This window comes from Labrus mixtus, chromosome 19 (assembly GCF_963584025.1).
Source record: "Labrus mixtus chromosome 19, fLabMix1.1, whole genome shotgun sequence".
NCBI lineage: Eukaryota > Metazoa > Chordata > Actinopteri > Labriformes > Labridae > Labrus > Labrus mixtus.
In genome coordinates this window covers 18,301,513-18,320,858 of record NC_083630.1, presented here as the reverse complement: position 1 = coordinate 18,320,858, position 19,346 = coordinate 18,301,513, and the positions used below count along the sequence as shown (strand labels likewise).

Here is a 19,346-nt window from a genome sequence, read left to right as displayed (position 1 = left end):
CCTGAGACTTTTAGGGAGAGACGAGCTGACATGAAGACCTTAATGAGGCCAATAAACACAATGAGAACACATATAGGTCAGCTTTCCCTAATCAAGATAAAGAGCTGCCATTAATGTGTGAGGCGGGCGCTCTCGTTGCAAACAACAGGGTGTCAATCAGCATTTCATTTAACGTACACATCTGTAATTTGCACCAGTTGTGTGGAGTTAAATACTTAATTGAAACGGACTCTTTTCCACTTTGATGGTAATATAATTCTGGTACAGTAAAAGTTTCAGAGGAGAGAAGTCTGCTTTCATTGAAGAAAAAAAGCTTCTGTAGTCAATGGTTTAACCTCTGTATAGTCTGGAGGTTAACACCTCAGCTGCAGGATCTAATCTAAGTCTTTGCATAATTAGAAGGAAAATGAATGTGGGACCATTTAGGAATAATCTGCATAGAAGCACTTCTTTCATATAGTCTTTTTGGGGTTGGCAGAAGTGGATCAAAATCCCTCCAAACCCTGAAACATCAAACAGGAAATGTTTAATGTTCTACCCAGAAGTGCCTCCAATTCTCATCTGTAATAATTGTGTGTCTTGGCACCCGTGTCATTGATGCCACATTAACCACTAACGCGACAACAATAGCGGTGAATGCACGTCTGTCAAATCACTGCAAACAACTCCTTTACAAATCAGAGGCCCGTGACAGTATGGATGACCTCTCCACCCTGCTGACCCGGACACAGCCCTCTGCAGGTACGGCGCAGTGGGTCAGACTGGTGTCAAGCCCTGCGGTTCAAAGGTGAGAAGAAGACCAGTGCCATCCTGGAAATTAGACCAAACTAATTGTCCATCAGTCCACTTTAATTAAAGCCGAATCAAAAGGAAGGCTAGTTCACCCGTTCCAGGGCCATGACACCAGCCATGGGCGGGGGGGGGGGCGGGGGGGTTATTATGGACGGAAAATTAAATTATGCATGCTGCAGTGCTCTGGACACAAAAGCAAATTCCCTATTTAATTAACAAACAAAGAGCCTTTAACAAGAAGCATGCACTGTAGTTTGGTTATAACAAATACAGTGCAGCCTTTGGAGAACACACTTTTCTTGAGGAGGCCCGTTGTCGTCGCGAGAAGAAATAAAGTTATCTTGTAAATTATCATTAAGATAACAGATCAATTCATCAGTTAGACTGTTTTTTTCTCCAATATTTGAAGTCACCATACACTACAACCAGTCTAATGCATGTGGCAAACCAATACTATTCTACCTAACAGATTTGCTTAACAGTAATGTCAATCAGCATGCCTCTAATTAAACCATGTTTATCATTCAGAACTATCCCAGAGGTGAAACCTGACCCTTGTTAATTTGCTCATTGCTCCGGCTAAATCCCTGAGCCTATGCGGGAATTGCGATTAGCATACTGACATTAGCATATTAGCATGGTAACAGCTAGTTAGGAGTCCAGGCGTTATCCCCCTCTGTTACTGCAGCTGCAGTCTGTTTAACTTTGCAGCAGCAGGGATCTCCATCTGCAGACAGCGAGCGCTCCCTCGGTGAAAGGTTTAGCGCACTTGCTTTGATCAGATAAATCCTCATGCCAATGGATGCGCCACGCCTTTCTCCAGCTCTGCTGCATGTCAAACCACCTCTGGAAGATGAAGGCACTGGTCTTCACTCTTGCTAACCCGGGGCTTTAAATCTGGCATCATTGCTCCTATTTATTTGTGTACTAAAGAGGCAGCATGTGAAGCACTTGACAAGTGCACTTCAACCATCTGTAGTGCCCTTTCCTGCTGAACTAGAGAGGAGTGCAGGAGCGTGCAGAAGTGTCTTGGACATGTATGGAGCCTATGCTTGCTTGTTTTGTTGACCCAGATCTATGCATATGACCAAGTACAGTGTGCTCTCAATGTGTTGTGCTGGTGGTCACATTCCATATCTCTGCTCAAAGTTTGCCGCCCAAGATTTGAGCCACGTGTGGCCCCGGAGAACTGCTATAGAATATCATGCTGCAAGCAATTCCTAATAGAGGAATGCCTATTTTTGGCTGGACTGCTGCATTTTTCTGCATGGAAAAAAAAAAAAAAAGTTAAATCCTCCTGACAGCACTGCCGAGCAGTCAAAGCCAGCTGTGAAGTGTTGCTTTAAAGGGCTCTCACTGTTAAACATGTGGCCGCCTTGTTTAAATCAAACTATTTGTGGCTCCATAATTACATTCTAGATGTGCTTCTGCTTTTTAACGTACATGCGGAGTAACATCTGTATCTTCAGACGACCTACATGCAGTATCTTCTCAGCCGTGACATGGAGTCTGGTACCTTGTCAGTCAAATGAGGGGGGAAACAGCTGTAAATAGAAGTGCTTGTGAAGGAGCTAGAGGTTGTTTGTTGGGTTTATTGTTTATTAATTTGATAGTTTAAAAGGACTTCAAGATGAAACAATTCAGGGTTAAGTGTCTTGCCCAATATCGCACATGTTACTTCAGGAGCTGGGGATCGAACCCCTGGCCTTTCGGTTGAGAGACGACCAACTCTACCAACTGAGCCACAGCCGCCTGCAGCTGCAGTAAAGTTCAGCAAATGACCCTCATTAAAAACACAACTTGTTGCACTTACACTTTTTGCATGAATCAAACAAACATGTTATTGCTTATGGATTTATGGTAAAGAGGAAAACTGTGGATAGAGTTTTTAAAAACTTTTTTAAAAGAGTAAAGCTGGCTGTTTCCACCTGTTTTCAGTTTTTGTGCTATGCTAGGTTCAGGCGTCTGCACAGACTATTTTTTAACTAGGGTGGCCCCTGACTTGTTCTTTTTTTTTTGGTGCTAAATGTGGATTAAAAAAACTTCCTCCAAACCCTGAAAGGTACAGAGGAAATGTCTAACGTTCTACACAGAAGTACTTCCACTCCTCATCTATAATAATGAACCATTAAAGTGACAACAATACTTTGAATCACTTTGAGGTGTTTATCACTCTGAATGTAATTATGCTCCTCAATCAAAATGATTTATAAAACGTGACTCATTTACATATTCATTTTTGCCATTAAGCTCATTACGGGTATTTCACTCTACAGCATGTGTAGCTTCAGAAAAACTTTGATTAATTTGGTTGCAAATTGTACCAAACAAACAAACTTTCAGTGTTCAATGCAAAGTACACGTGAGCTTTTAACTGATAAAAGGTGAGTACTCAGTGACCACAAAGCCTTAGGAGGCGGTCCCATTCAGACATCATGAAAAGTTATTCAAGGCAGTTATTTTAAAATACTCCCCGTGTTCCCAGGGTGAAAAACAGGTACCTTTTAAGAGAGGGGAACAAGGGATTCAGGCAGGAAAAAGCTTCTTTTTTTTTTTTTTTTTTTAAACTTCACAGCTGCAGGATGAGGTCCAAGTAGAAGACGGGGGAGTTTCAGGAAAGCATGTGAAGATTTTCAGGAAAATAAATTAGTTTTCAAGTCACAGTGGAGGAGAGGGAGGATCAGGAAACTTTGTCCAATGCTGAATGAAAATATACCATCTTGAAGACCTCTTAACAAAACACCTTGTTATCCTGTCGTTATTCAAAAGATCATGACATCACTCGTCCCTAAGATGTGCTGCTTTCTGCTACATGTTATTTACATTACATCTATTAAAAACATACGGCTTTGTTTAATGTCTGACGATCACATGGAAGAATAAAGAATCTGTCCACATGAGAAGGATTGAACACACAGTCCTGAGAAACCAGCAACATATGCTGGTTATATAATCTTTACGCAGACACCTATATAAGCGGCTTCAGGAGGGATTTAAGGTTTAATATATGGAGGAGCAATGTATTCAGCCGACTTAAACACATGTATGTCTACTGTTTGTCCTTCGTATTAGCGCTGACAGAGAGAAATGAATGAATCATCATTAACAGTGCTGATCCCTTTTAGCCTTTGCAAAATCAGACAGTTATTGTTTGTGTCAATCAGAAGTGTATCCATTATCAGCCATGAACTTTATGACCACGTCCTCTTATAGGCTCAATGTAAAAAGGGAAAGTCCATCAATCAAAGTGTGGAGCAATGAAAGGCTCAACGTCACGCAAACAGTAATTTGACTCGTCCTTCCTCTGGAGGGGGCCTGGCATGTTGTCACGTTGTCTCCCTCCGTCGAGGGCTCCCAGCGGGGGGATCCTCGAAGCTCCGACCGGGATTCCTGCATCAATCTGGAAGTGTCTCCTTGCTCGGAGAAGAGAGGCCTAATGGGAGAAAATGTACCACCTCATCACCACCTCCCAGGGCTGCCATAATGGAGCATCCATGGTCATTAAAGGAGCGTACCTCCCACCTCAAGAGCCCCTATTCAGTCTCTGTCATCATTCACGGCCATCACTTCCTCAGAATTTAATGGTTTTGGAGGTTCCTTTTATCCCATTGTCTCTACGCCTCTGTGTCCTTTCCCCATTTAGGAGCCCAAACTAGAGGACGGGCCTGTTAGCTGGGCGTCGGGGCTGACCTCTGCACCCCTTCACTGGAGACTCCTTCAGCTTTGTTTTGGGCTTCTGTCCCCCTTGCCAAGGCAAATCAGACCCCAGGAGGGTCATGGAGAGAGGGAGCCACTGGGGGTCTTATTGTCTTCCCATTCACATCATAGACAAGTGGCCCGGAGTGGACATCAGACGCTCCTATAGCCACACACACTGAAGGGACAATGTCCACGCAAAGTGACAGCTCCTATTGGGAGAGGAATGCATGTGAATCAAGGAGGTTCAAAGAAGCACGCCAGCAAACCAACGACATGGGAATATTTGATTGCCAAGCGCTATTTCTCCCTCTTCAATCATCTTCATGCAGACAATGGAGGAAGATTACAGTCAAACTGATTTATTGTAATGTAAAGCTCATCATATAGCGAACGTAATGCATTGGGAAAGTATGCAGAGGGAGCTGTACATTGAATTTTCCAGAAATGCCTCAAGAAATCAGACCACAGAAGTGACCGTCGCTGGCTGATTCTGCGTTCTGTGCTTTAGGGGGCAGGAGAGAACTGGAGGAGAGAAAAAAAAAAGATTGGCTGGACCGCACAAGCAGGGCCGAGGGGTTGGAGCAAGCCTGCAGGATGAGGGGTAAGATTAGGAGGCAGCTGAGAGAGGGCACGCAGGCCGAACTCCAGTACGCATTCCCGCCATGGCCCGAGGCCAGGAGCTGGGGATTAATACAGACGAAAGAGGAGGGCCGGCGTTGGCAAGTCAACGACAATCATTTCCACGCATGTTCCAGTCGTCTTTTCTGATGACAATGTGCATTTGAATGCATGCAAATCAGGGTGCAAGGATTAATTTAGAGGACTATGACAACACTCATGCCTGGCTCATTTAATCACAGCTTCATTCAATTACCCTCTTGGACACTTGGCAAGCTTTGCACATTTTCAGATCCGTATAAAAAACGGGCAATGTTGCTACTGTGTAGGCTTTAATTTGATGATTTCTCCCTGTTGAGTGCGTCACAGTGGCATATTCCCCCGTACGATACTGTACGTTTTCTTATCTCTCCTTTTCTCATCTATTTTCAAGTGCTAATGTTGCGAGATTAGAGCACCAGAGCCCCCTGTAGATCTATTGACCAGCGATTCATCGGCTCATCACAGGACATATTGCTGTTTTGTTAGCACTGTGAAAAGCAGCTTAAGAGGTTCATCCTCAGTGATACCTGCTGAGAGTTACAGCTGAACCTGAATAGCAGACTTTAATAGTCTTTCCAGTGTCTGGAAGGGGAGCCTTCAATCTAAAAGTAATCACATCTGCAGAGCTGCAAGCTGGAAATCCATGTTTGAGTGCCAGGTGAGAGGGGTCTTTTTCATGCTGGTTTTTATCATCCGCAGCCAAACAAAATGCAGGCAGGTGATAAAGGAGTGGCTGGGGGCTTCAAAGGGCTTTAACATTAAACCTCCTGCGTAGGTTTCTTTCTTATGAAAAAAAATTCATATTCAAAATGCTAATTTGAAAGAGGATAAGGAGACGAGAAAAATCCTAAATTATTCATCCTGTAGTCATTTACCTGATGTGACTTGATTCACAGCTACCATGATGTTCAAGTCTCACAAACAGCAAAAAGCTAACTTACAGGTCTGCGAAGACGAAGCAGGTAATGAGGAACTCACAGTAGATCAACAGGTAAGGACATTCATCATCGGCCTGATTATTAAAAGAAAACATCAGAAATCAAAACAAGACAATCCATGTAGGAGCAACAGGGAATCATGTGAATCATAGTTAAGCTTAAAGGTCCAATCTGTAAGATATCTACTGAAATAAATCATAAAATAACCTCACTACGTCTTCAGACATTAAGGACTGCTGGCTTCTCTGACAGAAATTCAGCAGCCAGTATGTCCTCCTAAGTTTTGATTCCGGTCCCAAATGGTCTGTTTCGGTTTTGACCTGAGTCGGTTTAGAGACACCAGAAGGCCGTTTTGGATGTAGCTCTGTTTGCCAGGTAAACGGAAAACCAACAGGTGTTGCAGCGATGGAAGCGGGCAAGAGAACTGGTTCAGATATAACCGATTCTATCCGTACAAAAAAAAATCCTCTGCAGTTTTCTTATAAGCTTATAAGTGAATCAGAGGAAGAAGCAGATCCAGACTGATTCCATGAAAGTGACAAATAGATAATAAATGAAGCAGCAGGTTTTTCCCTTAATTTGTTTCCCTCACAGCTCTTTGTGCGCTGAGAGGATTAATCCTTAATTAAACACTTTTAAATACTGCAGAGTCTCAGATCACCCCCTCACCTCTCCGCCTCTCTCTGTTGCCACGTCCACGTCATGGAATGTGTGATGTCATCGCCAGAGCACACACAGCACATGCTCTCACCTGGTTTCCGCAGTAACCAAACCACAGCTGTTTCCTTCTCTGCACATGAAGTAAGACTTCAGTGAAAGGCCTCTCGCATACCTAGAAAACACAGGAGAGTATAAAGAGAAGGTACACAGTGTGATCATGTGTGTGTGTGTGTGTGTGTGTGTGTGTGTGTGTGTGTGTGTGTGTGTGTGTGTGTGTGGTGGACAACGATAGCTTTTTGTCTTTTTTTGTGAGTCCTTTGTTTAACTGTGTGACTCACAACACTTCAAGTCAAATGCTCCGAGGCTTCACATTCAACACCTTTATAAAAAAAAAAAAACGTTGTCTAACACATCAAAGGCTCAGTTTGTGACACGTTTTGGGGCTGCGCTTGCACGAGTTTGCAGCAAGAAAAGAAAAACAGAAAATTCAGTTTCATTTTAAAATCATCTTGAATTTCATCCTTTAATTATTCAGCGTCCACAACATCTCATTCAGAGAGCCAACAGGCAGGAAAGAGGCTCCGCATTGGATTAAGTTTTCCAACATAAACACAGTTTAGTAAAGCAGACTGTCATCACACATGATATACGCACGCTGCAGAGCATCCTTCATTCATACCGAAGAGCCTCTCTAAAAATAACTCCTGTGCAATAGTGATTTTATATTCGTTGCGCTTATCAAAACATAGCATCTGTTCTGTGAAATCGTCAAGGCTGGAGCCAGAGTTTATTTTTGAAAGGAATAGTTCAACATGTTGGTGAAACTAATCCGACAAGTACCACTTTGAAAATGACTAATTTACAAACTTAATCCACATAAAACGAAGAAGAAAACTCGACATATTAGAAGGAGGTATGTGCCGGGGGCAGTGACTTCCTGGAGTCTGGAGTAAGTTGCCTTGTAGCTAACAGTGACTCCATGAAGTGTGTTATTTCATACAGTATTTAAAACACCTGTGCTCGATGGTATTAATAGCTGAACATGGAGTCGTTGTTTTTTTTGTACTTCAGCTATTGAGCTAATTAAGCAAACGAGCTAAGCTAAGCTAAGGTACTCTAATGGTATTTGGACTGTTATGGCTTTTCTAATCTTCTGTTCATTCACTGTGTTAATATGAACTAATCCCAGCCATTCACAGGCCGCTCGCTATGCCAGCTGTCTGATTGAGAAATGATCAAGTCTACCACAGCTGCCCAGTGGTGACTTGTATTAATGTGCACAAATGAGTGTGGCATCAAGCTTCTCATCACAGAAAAAACAAAGTATTGCTGAAAAAAGTAATAATGACAGTGGTTAGGCGGTTAGCACTATTTATTTTGTGGCCAATTCAAAACGACAATCCATGACAAGAATCTGGGATCTGTTCCGAACGGTGACATTTGTGAAACGTTGCACCACATGTTAGCACTGCAGCTGGCGAAGTCGCCTCACAGCGGGAATGTTCCTGTCCTTTTCTGTGTTTGTGTCGGTTCTCTCCGGGTTCTCTGACTTCCTCCCACAGTCCAAAGACAAACTCCTTATGATAAATGTTGACTCTGGTTGTGTATACTGTATGTGACAGCCCTGTGATTGGCTTGCAACCTGTCCACGGGTACCCCACCTATTAGGGGCGTAACGATTTGATTTTACAACAGTTTTAGATCGGTGTATGTCCCCCGTGAAGGGCAACTTGCAGAGCACCTATCGATGCAGGAATATAAACCGATGCATCGATGCGGCAGATGAATCGTTACACCCCTACCACCTATCACTCACTGTCAGCTGAGTGACCCTCATGGAGAAGTGCGATACAGATAATGGATGGATTGATGGAGATGTGGACGGATGAATGGATGGTCCTCTATAAAACCTGAACATGCACAACAGCAGCTTCAGACACTGGTTGCATTATTGTGATGCAGATGAGACCGCATCACGGCACAGGTGACTTCCCTCAAAGTAAAGATTATATAGAAGCTTCATTTTCAGAGTGTGTTTGACCGGATTCCCTCGCATCAGTGCGGTGTCTGCACACGGGATTAAAGCAGAACAGACGTTATTCTCAACAGTTGGACATGGGAACAAAAGGCAACATTTGACTGAACTCTTCCAACATTGTGCATAAACTCAATCACAGAAATAAATACTGTACTGTGTGTAACCACTGAACACGCTCAGGCTGACAAACAGCTGGTATAATGGCAGTTATTCAACATCCTTTTCTTTCCTTGGTGGTAAACAGACCACACCGTTTGACTTCTAACAATACAGGCGCACATTATCCAGGCTAACTTGACATGTACACACACACACACACACACACAACACAAGCAAGCACACGCTCACTACACACCGCCAGCTCGGCGCAGTGCCAAGCCTTATGTGTAACTGGCATGACTGGTTATCTCCATGGCAACGGGAATGTTGGCCCTGGCAAGCGCCAAGAGAGCAGCTGGTAGGTAGTGGCAGATTAGTCTCCAAACAGATTTACAGCCAGTCAAGTACTGCATGGCCTTTGAACAGAGGAAGAAATGATAAAGAAGCCATTAGAGTGAGAGGAAACAAAGAGGAGATTGTAGTACAACCCAGCGAGTCCGCTCACTCAGAGCAGCTCGAACCTTTTTCCTGGACGATGTGCCAGCTCGCCGGAGCTGCCGAGTGTGAGAGAAGCTTGTAGCTTTGAAAAAAAAAAAAAAAGAAAAAAGAGACCATAAAAGAAGCTCTGGTTTCTGAGAAAAGAAAAGAGCCGTTTGCTTGTCTTTTGCGGTGATTCAGGACTCTGAAGTCCAGTATAGGGAGGCATGAGTTATTAACCAATTCATTAAGTGAAGTTGACAAAGAAAGAGTATTCATTAGCCTGAGCATACATTGGTGTCATTGTGTTTGGATATCTGGATAAAGACCACCCACTGTCAAAATACTGATTAACACAATTTGAAAGCCAGTTTTAAACTATCCAAGGGTCGTGATTTTTATCAAAACATTTGGTGTATTTTTTTCTCTTTTTGATGAAAAATAAATGAAAGATGAGAAACCACCTGGTCTCACTGAATGGTTTCACCTGTACGTTCACAAGGACGTTGTTGTGGTCCCTTAGTTTGTGTCGTCTCACTGATATTTTACAAGTGTGTCACTACAAAAAGTAGTAAAAAAAAAAAAAGAGTGTGACCCTGTATAAACCAGCTCTCTCAGAACGCTCCGTTTTGGTGTGTGTGTCTCTTTAAATGCAATGAGCCCCGCCCCCTGAGTTTTCCCAGTCGACGTCCCTCCTTCACTAGCGAGAATAAAAATGGCGGACCAGCGCAAAAGTTTTGTTCCAGGCTGGAGGTGGAGTCCATGGGTGGAGATACCAGGGGAGGGGAGGGTATTTTTGTGGCGACAGACCAGAGACGGACCGCGGTGCTCGCTGTGACTAAAGTGGCAGCAAACGGTCGAGTAGTGTGCGGCGCTGACGGACCGCTGAAAGTTACAATGTTACAAATTAAATTAGTTAATTTGCAATGAACTAAATTAACATAATAGCCAACTTATTTAAAGCCCACCTCTGATCTCTGCCTTTGTTTCAACCACATCACAACGTTAACCATGTCGTTATTGTTGTCTTGACGACGAAGGTTAACTGACTAAAATGAAGAAGGTCAACTGCTTTACGTAATCGAACTTTGGCCTTTTCTTAAGCTCAGCTTTAAATTACATGATTAAAGCCTAAATGAGTTCAGATGTCCTTGAGCAATTTTAATAATTTCACACCAACCCATCTGATCACAGTCAGTGGAAGTCAGAACTACAGTCATTTATAAGTCTGATCAGTAATTGGAAGTGATAATTACATGTATATTTATGGAGTCTGTTCAGATTTATTCTGTGCACTATTAGAGGTGACAGAAGTTAAATGTTAGGAGTAAACTTGTGTCTATGTTTGTTGGGGCATCATACACCTCTGCTGTTATGTTTAAGATGTGTCTGTTTAACTGTTTAAGTTTCAAACTGATTTAAAGGAAGAATGTGCGACTTTTTAATCCAGTAGATGTCGCCACTGAGCACCAGCATGAAACCAAAACAAACTGCTGTGTGGCCACACCTCCGCCACACTAATGGAGCGAACCATTCTCCGCTCTACTTCCACAACACGCCCACAAACCCCTCTCCCCTAACGTTCACAGAAAGGAGTTAACAAATGGAACGCACCATAATTAAGCACCATTAAGCGCGAGCGGTGGACATATTTCTCCTTTGCTCGAGCTGCGATTTACCTGTGGCCCGCGTTGTTGTGTTAGCGAGCTAATGATAGCACACTCTAGTTAGCTCGTAGCTTCACATTGCACATTGATATAAAAAGCTTACATGACATCAAAACAACCAGTGAGTATGTTATTTTTCTTCTCGAGTCGGCCGTCCTGTTGCATGTTATCACAGCTCCGACAACAACACAGCCGGCAGGACTCGCGCTTCTCACTCGTTGTAGACAGTCGTGACTCAGAGAGACATCCATAGATTTCTGTTATATTTATGTGTACGATGCCGCACAGTCTTCCTTTAATGGATGTTTCTTTTTATTACATTTATACAATTTGATTGGATGTTTGTTGCTTTAACACTTTAGGATCCAAAATCAGCCTCAAAACGTCATATCAATCTGTTTTTATTTTGTCCAAATCACAGTCAAATCTTCAAAACACATAATGAGATGAGCCGTTCTGCTAAGTGCTTCAGCCAGTGTGCATGTAAGTAATCTAAAGACCAGATCCGCAGATCACAGGAAAAGGAAATCATGTGGCCATGACAAGTGTGGCGACTCACTTTTTAACTGATGTAGAGCCAGTACAGAATTAAAGATTTCCTGATCGTAGTCTTAGCCGTCTGTATCCTGACACTCAACTGGTGGTTTTGAAAGACGTACTTTCTTTGTTTGCTCAATAATACACAATTCAAAATAAAACCTAATGCTGCATGTAATAATGTGTCAACGAGCTCTGACTGCCCTCCTGCTTTTATGTACTATTACACTTGTTTTTATGACTTGTGAGAAAATCCCAAAACACATTTCTCACTTTGACATCAGGTGATTTGAATTCAAAGTGAGCGTGTTCGAGAAGAGTGGGTGTCCATTAAAGTGTTTTATGCCGGCTGCCGTCACGATTTACAGACTTTTATTGCAGCATCACACACACAAAAAAAAAAGTGAAGCGCACGAGCGACGGAGACATAATTTTCTGAAGTGCTGCTTTGAGTGCTGATGAGACAGCAGCAGATGTTTCAGGTTTGATTTGGAAGACAATACTACTTGAACGTGATTTTCTTGTTCTAAATAATCGTTTTGTTATGATCCTATGATTAATCACACCCAACAACAAAACTTTTTTTTACACTGCTAGCTTTTATAGTCTTCCATTAGCAGACAGACGGAGACTGATGATTACATTGATTCAGTTTGACTCGCTGCAGTATTCCCAATCCAGTCTGACTCAGGAATATCTGTCCTTGCTAACAAGCCTCATCCTTCTGCAGAGCTCATCATGTTAACACTTCACTGCATGCTCCAGCAGATCCACTACAGCAGTCGGACGGGATGAAAGGGAGCATAACCAACAATGAAGGCGGTGATTAGCACACCATGTTAGCCGTATTTAGCGGTCAGAGCTCATCTGTGCAACTTCTTTTTGTGCTTGTGAGAAAAAAGGGTTGATAATGCACATGTGGGTGTTCAACTGGAAGAGGTCAGAAACACCTTGCTGCAGGCTACACACTTGACTTTACAGACACCCAAAATGCACTTGACATTACCGCCATTATCTTAGTATCAACATGACATCACGGTGACCCCTTGTCGTCTTATGAAAGATAATCACCTTCATGCATAGAAGCTGCAAGCTAACAGGAAGAAAATAGATGAGGAATTAGCAGGATTTGAGCCCCCCAATGAACAATGAGGAACAAGCCCGGGCATGTCTGACAAGCGCCCCACTGCCACCCCATCAGAGGGTGAGCGTGAAGTGCAGCATGAATCCACAGATTGTTGGGAGTTTGCACCCTGTAACAGACCAGCAGCTGCCGCCTGCAGCTGTCCGGGGATGCATTCTGTGAAAGATCTGACAGAAGTGGTCAAATCACACCACGAAATCAGAACAGGTGAAAAAATGGCCACCATTGATGCTGCACAAATTTATTAACGCATGTTTCAAGGGATGGCTAACTGAAGGACGGGGGGGGGGGGGGGGGGGAAGACCATGGAGCCTCTGTTTGGAGACAGCTGACTTTTGTTGTTGGAGAGAAAATGACTCTCAAAAAGATGCAGAACACTATCCTGAAAATAAACAAAAAAAAGAGATGAAACAACTGTAAAGAGAAACCAAACGGATGCAATGGGACATATGATGACCATTTTAAGACACATTTAGACAAAACAGACATAAAACAACCAAAAAGAGAATCCCATCAGAGACACAATAAGAGACAGAGAAAGACTGCAACATGATCAATAATGACCACAATAAGACATAAAACAACATAAACAGCCAAACAAACCAACAGAGACACAACCATACGACCCGAAACAATAACAAGGGAAGAGAAAACAACAAGAATAGACGCAAAAAGATCACAGAGACGTACAAAACTATTACAAAGACACACAAAGTAAAAGCTAGGAGACACAAAATGACCTCCAAGAGAGACACATCAACTACATAACCAGACAAAACCACTAAAAGAGACGCGAACAAACAGAGGCACAAAAACTGAACAAACAACCACCAAGATTTATAGCAAGATGAATCACTGCTGTACGATGTCACATGTCTCTTTCAGGCTGGAAGTCTTCATCTTGTGTGGAGAGGGTTGGGGCCTTTTTTTTTTTTAAACATGTTTGTACCCCGGGGGCCTGTTGTCTCATAATCCTCATCATGGACAATGAAGCCATTGGTTTCACAAGTCTTAGCCTCAACACTGCTGTGTATAGAACACATTTTTGCATCGACCAGTAATTCAAAATAAAACTTTTACAACGTGGAAACAGCTAAAGCAGCCAGTGCGTCCTCAAAGCTCCTCTTATATAATTCTGTAGCGTGTAGGTTGGCTTGGAGAAGTTCAGTCTTCATATAAAATAGGGTTAATTCCACTTGGCAGGGTCTTTAACTTGTTTTAAACCTCAGAGAAGAAGAAACAAAGGCTTTGGGTTTTAAATGCATAGGGGGCATATGGGAGGGAGATAAGTTAGCTGCTTGTGTTTCCATGCTGGGCTCAATATGGAGGGCTGGCACACTGTCAAATACCTGATATAAAAGGAAAGAGCGAGGCTTGACACTGACATAGAATTCACACAGGCTGTTAAGTTACTGAGTGTACTTAATGGTGCCCACAACTTCCACAAGTCCCCCTGACATAAAAACCAATGGTTTAGTAAATTGACGTCTCTTGATAAATGTAAGCTTATGGGAAAAAGTATTTTCAAGCCCAATGGCATCACATGACAACGCAATACCAAGTTTGGCCACCATGTCAAATTGGTTTCAACGGTCTGCACACTTCCTGGTGGCTTGGGCTGGACAGGAGAACCTACAAGCTAATTCAAAATCTGCCCAACTATTATATTAATGAAATATTAAAACCCCTGTTTGTGACTCTGCTATTTATGAAGACTGTGCTAATACTGAGTCTTGGTGCAACTAACTTAGCTGCTTCAAATGCTAATCTATGTTAGCATTAAGTCCTCACATGCTTTCTGTTTATCGAGTTTCTACAGTATGTACATTATCCATACATTTACCAAACATGGTGTAAATTCAAATCTGCTAAACTTTTTAAATAGTTCTAAACAATCCCTGTGTTTGTGATGGTTTCTAACCTTTGAAATCATCAGTTAGCTTAGCACACCTCAGTGCTGTTTTGCTGTCATAAACACAGATGAAGTCCTCCCTTACTTTTTAATTCATAGTTGCATGAGAAATAAAGTAGCATTATTCTGGCAGCTCTTTCAATCTTTGGAAATTCAGATAATTTTAGTAAAGAAGATTGATAGCACCATCATACATTTCAACCAACAGCAAGCTGGTTAGCATAGCTATCAAAGCTAATAAAGGAATTCACTACATTGTATCTGGTTTTTGGATGTAACCTAAACTTTCCACACACATCATCAAATCAAGGTCTCTCTATGTTTCCATCACAGTGAGCATACGCTTCACAGCACAAGGGGGCTTTGGGAAAGAAAGGTTTCCCAAAGTGAGACATACAGCCTACTTTAGGTTATACACTCTGAAGAATGCTAAACCAAAACCTGCTGTTCTGCTAAAAGGGAAAGCAGCAGAGGAGGAGATGAGAATCAGGTTTCTTTAACTTTCTCTGCTCTCTTCAAACAAGCTTCTGAAACTGAGAGAAGTGAATCAAAATATGTAGGGTTTTTTGTTTTTTTTTCGCCATTTTTTCCATCAAAACAGAGTCACCTGTTGTGTAAGAGGCAGAATTTCCATACAGTGTAATTATATATCCATCAGAATCAGCGTGTGGTTTGTTCTGAAGCAGGAAAATATTGAGAGAGTGCAGGCAGCGTGGTTTCTGCTGCAGTGGTTAATGGATAAACAATGGACTGCATTCTCCACTCTCCTCTTTTTCTTCTTCTCTGTCTTTTTATAGACGCCCTTCTTTCTTTTTAATGTCTCCCTGCCTTCCCCTTTGACATAGGTTTAAACCGAGCCATATCATTAGGGAGTCAAGAGCATCTCTGTTGTGCCTTTGAGGTTTCCCCTCACGGTTATATAATGATCTTCCCGTAGGCCTCTTCTGGTGTTGGCAGCGCTCCCTGCCTGCTAACCCGGCCCAGCTTTGGCCCCACTCCAGTCCAAACAGAACCCACTTTGTCCTCAACTCTGTTTTTGGCACCAGCTGTTCGTGCACGACTCCAGCAGCTGACTCCTTTGTTTTACTTACAGCCGGCTTTTTCTTCTTACATCACCTTCTTTTTTTTTTCTCCTCTACAGTTTGATCTGTTTTTCAGGCCTCGCTGTTCACTCTCTTTCTGTTTTCTTCTGTCTCTCTTTTTGTCTCATTTCTATTGACATTTTTTCCAGCTTTTGCCTCAAGCACTCCCCCCCCCTCCGTCTGCAGAAGAGGCTGTTAGTGCTGTGATGTATGAGGGCAGCTGACGCCCACCTGCTTCCCAGCAGTCGGTCTGAGGGTGTTTCTAAACTCCACCTTTGGCTATTGGCTATTCACTCGGCTCTAGGAATGAATCAATACCAACTGCCACACCTGTCGCAGCTCCTGGTAAACACCACGGATTGTATCTGCAGTCAAACCATTCATGAAAATAACTAATGATGATATAATTACATTTCCCTACCGCTGCCAACACTGTGCCACGATTGGTTATGCTTCTATAACTTCATGATAGCCCAGTAAACCTGGATTAAGTCGTATTTTATGGAGGAAGGACGTCAGTGTCATTAGCGATGATTTACAGCCCCAGTAAGTGCTTTCAAACAAAAATTCGTAAGAGGAGGAAATTGGCTTAATAATTGAGAGCCACTTAGAGGCAGTTCTCCAATAATCTCGCTTGTTGGCAGAATTTTTGCTATCTCTCTGCTATCTCAGCTCCACGCAGGTAAAAAGACAGCTGATGACCTTCTCGTTCAGAATAAATTACTCGTCCTAATAATCCCCGTGGTGAAACTAATTTATTGCTCAAAATGGGTAATAAAGGGAATGCTTTAGTTTCAGTTTAGTTTGACCAGGCGAGAAAGCGGTCTAATATCTGCAAAAGACCCCAGAGAAAAGAATCAATTGAACTGTTAAAAAGCTTTTTGCAGAGAACAATGGGAAATTAAAGTCCTTCAGAAGCTATCAGCGGGAATTTCCATTTTATGAAAGACAGAAGATGAAGCAACGTAATAAAGGAAAGAACCAAACGAAATCATCTCGGAGGTCGGATGTCACCCTTGTCATGACTCTATTACTAGCTCAGTACATGTCTCAGCATCAGTCACTCGTGGGGTAATTGAGCTGAAGGATATTGATTTGATGTTCGGCCTGATTGTGTGTGGGAGCTGAATAGCTGCAGACGAGACAGCTTTATGGCGCGGTGATGTATAAACTTTGAGTTTTATGTAGCGCACCTGTCAGATGGGGGTGTTAGCATGGCTGCTAACTTCTTTCCCCAACAGCTCAATATGTTCAATTGATTTGTGCTGCGGGCATCTCTCCTCTGAGAGCTATAAATCTTGATTGACAGGTGCCGCAAGCTGTTTAAGGCTTTTTACTGTTGGCATTTTTGAAAATGTATGAATGGCTTTGGCTTAAATATGGCCCAATTTGGGGCGCGGTGGTCGGTGCGCGTGCCCCATGTGTGGAGGCTGTGGTCCTATCTCTCAAATAAAGGCTCAAAAGGCCCAAAAATAAATCTTAAAAAAAAATAAGGCCCAATTGAGAAGCTCTAAAATATAGACAAAAGATGTGTTGTTATACAGCGACAATGGGTATTTCTTGTTTCTCATTGGCTGGCAGTTAAACAGCCTGAAAACATATCTGCACAGATGCTCAACAGCTCGGCTCCTTTAAGGCGAGACCAACCAGAGTGCAGGCATGGAAGCTAGTCTATATGGCTATGCAGACAGGGTGTTTTGCTCCTCATAATTTAACTAATTTTAAAGGCCACATTTTCAGCAAGTTCAAATAAGTCTCAGAGGTGCCGATAAGTCTGTGAAGTGTCTTGTTCTAAATCCACTCTGATCCTGTATTTGATCGTGCCTATAAACCCCTCTATTTCAGCCCTGCTCAGAACAGGCTGTTTCTGTGTCTGTACCTTTAAATGCTAATGAGCTGTGTCTGACCACGCCCCCTCTCTGGAAGGGTTTGAGTGTCTCGTGCTTTCTCGCTCCATGTCCTATTGTTTACGGTGAGAAGGCAGACTCAGAGGGCAGAACAAACACCTAGCTGTGGGAGTGTCACCCACCTGGGGGAGGGGCTACTGCCCTTTGTGATGTCATGAAGGGAAAATCTCCAAACAGCTTGTTTGAGCACACATTTTCTGAAAAGTGGAGCAGGCGAAAGACAGAGAGGATGGACTTTTCTCATCATTGGGGGGTTTGTAGACAGACTAGAGACACACATTAGTGTTAGAGGAACATGGTAAATTGTATTTTACAAAATATGTGACCTTTAAGAAAAAACATGGTGACCGCCATCTCCCGTGGCTAATATACTTACTATCATCAGGTTCCTTAATACAGCCCCACTTCAAAAAGAACTATCCCTTTAAATGCAGCCTACTTGTGGTATTTGCTAACAAGCAAAACTAAAATAGAAACTTTTGCTTATTGCTGCATTTGATTTGGACTTTTTCACTTTTCTGTCTTCATCCACATATCGTGTTGTTCCATCAATCTGTTCCTGCCACCACACAATGCAACTGCTTTTGTTTGAGCAGTTAATCTGTGTATGCAGGACACACTGTATTGACCACACACACACACACACACACACACACACACACACACACACACACACGCACACACACACAAAACAATGCTAGGAACATTTCATCTGTGCAGGAGGGATGGATGCCACTTATCAGCCAGCACTCGTTCAGACTGCTCAGGAAGATTAGTCAAAAAGAAACTCGAGGACCAACTGTCTCTGCTCAGTGGAGACATGTTTATTACAGAGATGTTCCACTAATGGCTACCTCTGCCCCTCTCTGTCTGTTTGAACGTCTTCCCCTCTGCCTCCGCTCGTCTCGTTCGGCAGCTCTACTTAGAGAGTGATGAGCCTCTTCCACTGTTCCTGACAGGATGAGGGGAAAGTGTACAAACGCGTGGTTAGCGTGCATGTGTGTGGGTTTTCTGAAAGCCCACACTCAGCTGCCAGTGGGAAGTATTGCTGTGTAATTACAGAGGAGGGAAAAATCAGGCAGACAGCGAGAGATAGGGACAAAATAGAAAGTGTCTGAAGCTTGGAGGAATGTGCTGATTAATGGGCGATCGAAGGCAGCGTCCCTGAGCAGCCCGCCTCATTAACGTTCAGTCTGACCCAACACCGCCTTCATTAGGCCTTAAAACAGCCCGTTAAAATACTGTCGGTGTGTGGTATCCTCATTAAAGCTACAGATGATAACCAAACAAAGGCCAGATTCCCTTTGAGTCATTACAGGCCGCCGTGCTTCAGCCAAAAATCTAAAAAAAAGACAGCTTTGTGTCAGGCTGTGAAAATGGGATGTCTTTCATAATTTTTAAAACTGGAGAATGAAGTTTGGGTTCGAGAAAATTCAAAGCTTGCATCACACAAAATTAACCTCAAGAACTTTTCTCACTTAACCCCGTCGATGTGGTCTACAAGAATAAATCACAACGTAAACCATAGATAGGCTTCAAAAACCATCAGAGTATGTTGCAGTTCCCTTTAGTTTTTATACGTTATTTTAGCCTCTAGAGGTATATTCACACCACAAGAAAAACTATTAGTGCAATGCAATGACATGCAAAGTTTGTGAAAAGGCACAAATTAATGTCGGGGGTCGCAAATAAGAGACTAGCAAAGTGCTGTTCTTTTAAAATGTCTGTAACTGT

The 19,346-nt window shown here is 42.8% G+C and overlaps 1 long non-coding RNA gene across 1 annotated transcript in view; it reads right to left on the bottom strand.

Moving 5' to 3' along the window:
- Nucleotides 1-2,962: 2,962 nt before the first annotated feature.
- Nucleotides 2,963-19,346, bottom strand: part of LOC132994230 (uncharacterized) — a 72,891-nt gene continuing 56,507 nt past the window's right edge. The window contains exons 2-3 of the long non-coding RNA XR_009676636.1: nt 6,751-6,921; nt 2,963-4,697 (exon numbers count right to left, since the gene is read on the bottom strand). This is a non-coding gene — a long non-coding RNA (uncharacterized LOC132994230). The remainder of the gene's footprint in view (nt 4,698-6,750; nt 6,922-19,346) is intronic.